This window comes from Pelmatolapia mariae, linkage group LG2, assembly GCF_036321145.2.
Source record: "Pelmatolapia mariae isolate MD_Pm_ZW linkage group LG2, Pm_UMD_F_2, whole genome shotgun sequence".
NCBI classification, from domain to species: Eukaryota; Metazoa; Chordata; class Actinopteri; order Cichliformes; family Cichlidae; genus Pelmatolapia; species Pelmatolapia mariae.
Genome location: NC_086228.1, coordinates 16,199,217 through 16,207,189, shown reverse-complemented (window position 1 = coordinate 16,207,189; position 7,973 = coordinate 16,199,217).

The following is a 7,973-nucleotide window of genomic DNA, read 5'->3' as shown; positions in this document are numbered from 1 at the left end:
ACTAACGCTGACCTTTTATTGTAATCATTAAAATGTTACTATAACACTTATAACACCAGATTTTAGAACTCGGTCTAGACCAGGGGTCGGCAACCTGCAGCTCCGGAGCCGCATGCGGCTCTTTAGTCCTTATACTGCGGCTCCGCGTGGCTTGGGAAAATAAATTAGAAGTATTTAACTGAAGTGTATTTTATTTATGTTCTTTTTTCAACTCGTAGTTCTAAATTGGAAGATTATTGTGATATTGAAATATAAAAATAAAATTATATTTTATTATTTTTCATCACTCAAAATAAGCGTCACACTCGCGGAAGCCGGTGTACCCGCCGAAACGCCGTGCATTTATCGAGACTTTCAACCCCAGGTAGGCCAATTATGGATCTTCGGATCCACATTATGTTAGCAGCTATTCTCCTCCGTGAACTATGTTAAAAACAAACACCGCTCGCGCCTCACAGATGACAGCTTACAGTCCTGCGTAAAGATGAAAGTGACTTCGTACAGCACCGATTTGCAGACGCTGTGCGCAGAGGTTCAGGAGCAGAAGTTCCATTGTAAACACACCACGGCAGACCCGCTGCTTTTCAGCATCTCTTTATTGACCACTTTTCACACACAGTTGCTGTACGCATACTGCCGGCTGTAGCTTTTCAGCTCACAGCCCGACACACACCAACACAACAGCATAGATAGCACAGACGTTAAGGCGGCGAGGCGTGATTGCGGATGCCGCTCAGGTGCGTCCGCCTCCCCTGCAGACCACGCCCCGCCACACACATTAACCAGGTAAAATACATATTTAGGCAGAATTTTGCAAATATCTATTTTTCATTTTTTAGCAGCATAGTGCTTTTTTCCAATTATTTTTTAAAAGTCAGGTCAAGGCTCCAAAAGCCCAAAGGCGATATAAGGGTGGCGGCTCACAACAGTTTTTGTTTGCTACATGGATCATTTTAGTTCAGCTGGGTGTCTTTCCTTTTGTTATATTTCTTTAAGAGTTCAAAATGTGTTAATTACATAAATAAAATGTAATTTTCTCTGTAGCACTTCATGGATTTCATAAGCAACACACCTTAGTTTTTCACACAAAGCATAAAGGTAAAAAACAATATATACAGTGTTATCTTCATTTTAGATGTCAAAAAGTATTTGCGGCTCCCAGTGTTTTCTTTTACGTTGAACCCGGGTCCAAATGGCTCTTTGGGTCTTAAAGGTAGCTGACCCCTGGTCTAGACAAACATCTGGTGACACCAGCGATCAAAATCGCAGTCCTTGAAAGACTTTATGCAGGTTTTGTGAGATTTTTTTTTACATTTTTTTGCTACCGACCCATGTTAAAAATGTCTTCTGTCAGGTAGACCAGTATACTGAAGCATGTAACAGTCATTAGTAATTTAATATGTTCGGGTTAAAATCAGAGTTCTGAGTTGAATCTTTATGCAAGCAATGAACTTCACTAATCACAAAATTATTGGAGGTCTCTAAATCAAACTAATAGCTTGAGATGACTTGTAGTGCTTCCCATTTGATGTGTCAGAACGCTTGTACACTTTCATCATGTGACAGAGTAAGAGTTGCCATAGCGACAACCCTGACGTTAGCGGCTGAGGCTGCTTCATAGTATAGGCCTCATCTGACTGACACAAGTTCATTTCCTTACTCAGAGCAGCGTGAATTAATGTATAGAGCTTTAGGTTTCTGCAAACAATGAAATCCCAGTTTTAGCTTAATGTTTTAAATGCAACTTGATCTCTTTTATATTGAATCAGTAGTCGGTGTACGAAATGGCACAATTATGTTGCAGCTTAGAATATAATCTACATCTTTCTACCTCTGTGGACAGTAATGCAGCTCTCATATTGTAATAATGTGAATATGTGAGTGATGATGTGGTTGAAATGAGATTCTAAAACTGAATTGTATTTTAAAGCTATTTTTTTTTTCATATATGTATGTGCTGTGAGCTGAACATTTCATGCTTAAAGATGCTCATGGATCATCAATCCTGGTCTATATCGGAGTCCACCTTGGACAGATCTAAAACAAAAAAGTGTCAGGCTTGGATCAAACTGGGATCCAGTCCTCATTATGAAATGGCTCACCACTTCAGTTTTTTATTGAATTATTAAATGTAGCTCAGTAACATGTAGACAGTTCTATAAAAGTTACTTTGGCTTTTAACGTTAAAAGTTTATCTTCATTAAAAACCTGGATTTTAGCTACAAGTTAAACACTACACTGCTCCTCCAATGAAGAGTAATATGCCAAAACATCTCTCTTAAGAGAACAAGTATCAGTCAAAGATGACATTTCATCAAATTGTAAATGGTTAAACATGGAAAAGAAAATTGGGTAATTGGGTAAGATTGGTATCAGTTTCTGTGGTTTTATCTTAAGCTTCTGTCACCAAAACTCAAATGTAAAATTAGAATTTTCAGGTTAATTTGATGAAATTTAAGTTGAGTGAATGATAAACTCACACAAAAAAATATAGATTTTCTATCAATCTTATCAAATTTGTCTACAGTCTATGATGGTGACAGAGTGGCCCAATCTTGATTAAAATTACTCATTTTTTTAAAGATAAACATCAGTGTCCACACTGACACACACTCATATTTCTTAGTCCACTGATTTGAAAATGAAGGCTTTGTTCTTTATTTGCCTGTTACCAAGTGAGCTCCATTGATGATGGCTTTCTTTCTCTACTCACAAGGGCTTAACTCAAGGTGAACATGCTCACAGTTTGGTGGACTTGCTCTAATGAGCTTTTCTCTGAGTTAAACAGCTCTAGGTTAATGATTAAACTTCTATTTCGTTTTTTTTTTCTTTTTTTTTATCTCAGTTATGATCAGTCATCAGCACATTCCAGATGAAGGAAGAAAAAATTTACATGGCTTTACATAGAAATTCGTTAGGTGAAAACACCAATCAAGAGAGAAATTCCAATTGTTTGGAATATAGCTGCATGCAGTCTGCAAAAAATGAGGTCAGGAAAAAAGTCATGATAAAAATTGTGTTGTCATGTCACAAAAATAGTAAATATATATTGTTAAATGACTGTATGAAGCTTTCCATCACAATTTTACTTAACAATGTGAAAATATCCACAAAATAAACAAAAGGCTATATACAGAATAAAACCTCTGTCCCTTTGTTGTCTAAACAACAAAGCAAAATACCTGAATCTTTGTGAGCCTTTGAGCACTATCAAATGTAATCTGGAAGTGGGAAGAACACCTTTTGAATGGGAAACCCAGTGAGCTATAGGAAACAACATCAGCGACTGCTGTTTTTCAAAAAGTGTTGTATTGAATCCTGCTGTGCTTTGGTCGTTTACACATCAATAAGAGTCATTCTCATCATATCATTCAAAGGCCCCAATACTCCACAAATGGATTAGCATTTTGACTGGGCAATTTAGTGTTTCCGATTAACCTGTCCCACCAAAACTCCATGTCTTTGGACTGTGGGAGGAAGCCAGAGAACCCACGCAAACGCAGGGGAGAACATGCAAACTCCACACAGAAAGACCCTGGCCTAATGGTGGAATTGAATTCAGGACCTTCTAGTGAGGCAACAGCGCTAACCGCTGTGCCACCGTGCTGCCCGGATTAGAAAATCATGACCAAAATAAATAAATTAAACAATAAGGGCTATCAGAAGCAGAGGCAATGTCCATTGTGCCAAAATGACTTAAAATGATATAATTTCTCATTCCTGCCTAGGGCTCTGACAAAGAGCTTCTTTCTTGATATTGCCTTTACTGTGATCCATCTATGTAAAATTCTCCAAGCCATCTCACAGAAGCTCTTGTTAAAATGAAATTGGTTTTTTGAGCTGTTTCATTCATATGTCGTTTCAAGTACTGATGTAATTTCTTGATACAGTGACCACAAGCTCAGAGCCCCGATGACTGAATCCAGGTAATTCTCTTGGGTTTGTCAAGAACAAAGATATCAAATTTGCTGGTTCTGGAATAGCCTGTTGACCCTGGTCCTTACATACAGAGAATGGGAAACAGCAGTCAAATACTACTGTTTTTATTATAGATTGTACAGCCATCTTTCCTTGTAATTAAATTCATAACATGCACAACATTGATTTTTTGCAGTTACTGATGTGACTGGGTCTGGTTTGTGCTCAGCTGCAAGAGTAAAGGTGGACCAGAGCATTTCAGCAAAAGGCAACTTTTTCTTTTAAGTTAATGAAACACCACATATAATATTGTAGAATCGCCAGGTGGTTGGGGTTGATGCAGGGCTGCAGGGTGCATGACTCTAACACCGGAGACTGGGTTTGTATTCAGAATCGGTTTTGTGGTGAGAGATTTTTTTTCTACGTGAAGCCAGACCATGAACTTTCCCTTAGTGCTGTTAGTATGAAAAAGGCTGGAGTCCCTATTGAACAATATTCCAAAATGAGATTTTTGTGTCAAGATATACACATTGTATTCATAATTTTTTTTTTAATGTGTATAAATGAACTTTGAAATATATTTTTTGTTGCAATAAGTTATGCGTTTTATGTAATCATAATTTGTATGAATACAGCTGAGTTCTTGACTGAAGATAAAGTTTCTTTTGACCTTTGACCAAAATAAATTAGGTTTTGCCCACAGATTCACCCGAGATCTGCTCTTTTTGTAGACCAGTGTTTGGCATTTATGCTTCAGTTAACAGGTCACGGTGAAAAGAGACAGACATAATAGAAATGACAGATGACACAGGTCCCCTGGATGAGACAGGTTCTCACTGAGATAGATGACATTTGACTGGAATATTCAACCCAAACATTATGATTTTGTATTTCACATTTTTTTATTTCACAGTATCAGAGATTGCTAGTCTGCTCATCAGCTGCTGATAAGATGGATAAAATGGAAATGTTGACATCTTTAGTACAGATTCCCACAAAGTGTAGCACGCCATATAAGATGCAACACAAGTTTAAAGTAATTTGGGTTTGAACAAATGTGTATTTGTGACATGGATTTTTAATTTGAAACCCACTCTTCAATCTGTGTTTGCTGAAGTAATAAATAATCAAATCACTGAATTGGTAAAACCTAGGTCAGATACTGTTTAATGAATCACATCTGTGAACAACCAAACGGTGTTAAGTTCAATTCTGGTGTCTTAGATTTTAATGTTCAGTTTAGTTTAAACTTGTGATCGTTTTTATCAAGTATTTTTCTCCAGGTCTAATAAAATGCAGCCAGAGCAGAAGCTCAAAAACTGCAGTTTCTTGACTGGAGGCTGAAGAGAGCAAGGGACAGCCTCTATAGCTGTAAAACAAAGCCCCGACAGACTCCCGTGTTAAAATGATAATGACATTTACAACCTAGCCCCCCCAAAAAGCATTGCATCTACTGATAGTTTCCCATCAGCAACTGTGAGTGGGTTTTCAGAACTCATTCACCTGGATAAGGGTGTTTGGCTACGGCTACACTGATTAACAGGTGACCCAACAGCTGCTAGGGCTCATCTCCACTGTTTCCTAAATCACTGAACTGGACCTTTTCACTATGTTTGTCCAGTTGGTATTTTTTGGAGAACTGTTTGTTATGTGGAATGTAATATTATGGCTTGCTCTGTGGTACAGAGGATCCTAGAAGTTTGTGCTTCAAAGTAAATTTCTATTTTTTTATTAGTCCATTCTTAACTTGTCGGAAGACGACCTTATTGCAATAACTGGTTTGAAAAAAAAAAATACTTTGGGGACTCTTGAAGTCTTTGGGAAAACAGCTTTCTATCTTGATCTCACTAAACAGTTTCTCAATTGTTTTCAGTTTAAAATCGTTTAAATTAAAAAAAATAAATCTTTTTGTAAATCTAGGTTATCCAGGTCATTCATTGGCTAATAACTTGTAAGTCTCAAGTCAGTGAGCGTGCAGTTTCACAGTTAGGCCTACTTGCTTGCTTTGCTTTGCTTCCAACAAAGATGGTAACAGTGGAAATGCTCAACATGTGGCTTTCAAATAGGCCTTCAGAAACCAGTTGGTGATGTCATGATAGCTACATCCATTTTTATACTTTCTACATAGCTAATGTTAGCTGATAAATTAGCACTCCATCCATTTATCCATATAAGGTGACTTCTGGTTCATCAAAATGCGAAGTGAAAAACAAATGGGCAACTTCCATCTTTTATATTGTTTGTGGAAGCCAACCAGTGTATATTTTGTGTTACCTATATCTAATATCTAAATTTGTTTGAAGATCTGAAACATTTAAGTTGACGAACATACAGAGAAAATAGGAAATCCATAAGGGGGAAAACACTTTTTCCCACTGCTGTACATTTGCAAATTTACGTACCTCTGTCTTACAATGGCCTCCAACACCCTCCAGCCCTCTCTGATCAATGCTTGCTGGGCTTAAATTCTAGCAGACAAGAATACAGCTTAATTTCCTTAAGATGGAGAATTTAGTCATGATATGTGGCAGTTGGTAGGTCACAGTGAATAAAAAGCTTTTAGGGTGCATTTAACTAAAGAAAAATTGCGCTCCTCTTGGACACCGAGGCATGTAATTGAAGGAGACTTTTGTCAAAACTTGAACATTATTTTTCAGGCTCCATGTTTTAAGCAAAGAGCTTTAGGTTGAAAAGAAATTTGTCACAATACTGTTATGCTCGTAAATGGGATTATCACACAGAGAGAATCCTATCCCTTTGGTGTTGTAAATCTTGGATAGGCTACACAGTAAAATGCTTTGTCAGATTGTTAAGGCACTTCCGTTTCCACACACAGAGTTTGTAGAGTATGTGATTACACAGTAAAGATCTCTTAACCAGGTAAATAATACTTTATTAAAATGAAAATACATTTTGGGTAACAGTTTAAATATTCCACAAACTGTTCTTGATATTCTTATTGATAAAAACTTACCCAACTGGTCATGCTTTATATCCTGCGAATATTGTACCATGAAAAACAAACAAAATTTGCCACAAAAAAGATCAAAACCACAAGTCTGCAGCCAGAAAAATGTTAAAATGGCTACTTAAGCTCTTTGAAAGTCAATAAATCAACTTACCTGCACTGCTAATGTGTCATAATCAAGTCACTATATCATATTTAATCTACACAAGAAAAAAAAGTTACACAAAATGTAACTTTTTTTTTCCTTTTTGCCAGCATAGTACAATAACTTTAGTATTGTTGTCACCATGAAGTTGCCAGATAACTACTTGCGGCTGTGTTGTTTTTCTTACCAAGTACTTGCTGTGTACTGATCTTACAGAACACAACAAAGCAAGAAAATACACACTTTCTTAAAATATCAATTTATTTTTTGAATGCAAAACATTATCTCTGTCTTTATGTTGTGCATTTTAATGTGTTTTTTTCCCATTATGGTCTTATCATTGTGGCAGTGACATTATGCAGCCAAATGGAGCAAAGCTGTTCAGCCCAAATTGTCATCACTCATTGACAAAATACAACATTATAATTAGAGGGCAAAACCTGTTCTTGCTGCTTCGTGTCATACAAAACGGAGTTTAGAAATGCAAAAGCCATTGTATGATCTGTAAGAATTAGATGCAGCGCTGGCTTTCATATCTTATTTGCTCTAGCCAAGAATATTCTGACATCAAAGCGCATTTTTTCCCGTTTTCTATCCCGCATGTTATTCTATATTAAATGAATTTGGAAAATGAAATGAGATCAAGCTGCTGTTGAGAAATCCCAGGTTTATGAAAAATTATAAAATGTCACAGTGTGTGTCAGGATTATGACACAGTCAGATTTACCTTTTTTTTAGAGATTTGAAAAGTGGGTGAATTCATGCTGATATCACAGCAGCTTGTAAATTCACTAGTCTATTTTATTTACCATTACTTTGTTATTCCTGCATTTGACCTTTAGGTGTTTAAAGAATGTTCCTTTGTACTGAGGACTCCAAAGCATGCAAACACAATATCCCCCACACCATTATGCCACCATTAGGAAACATTTTTATAAACAT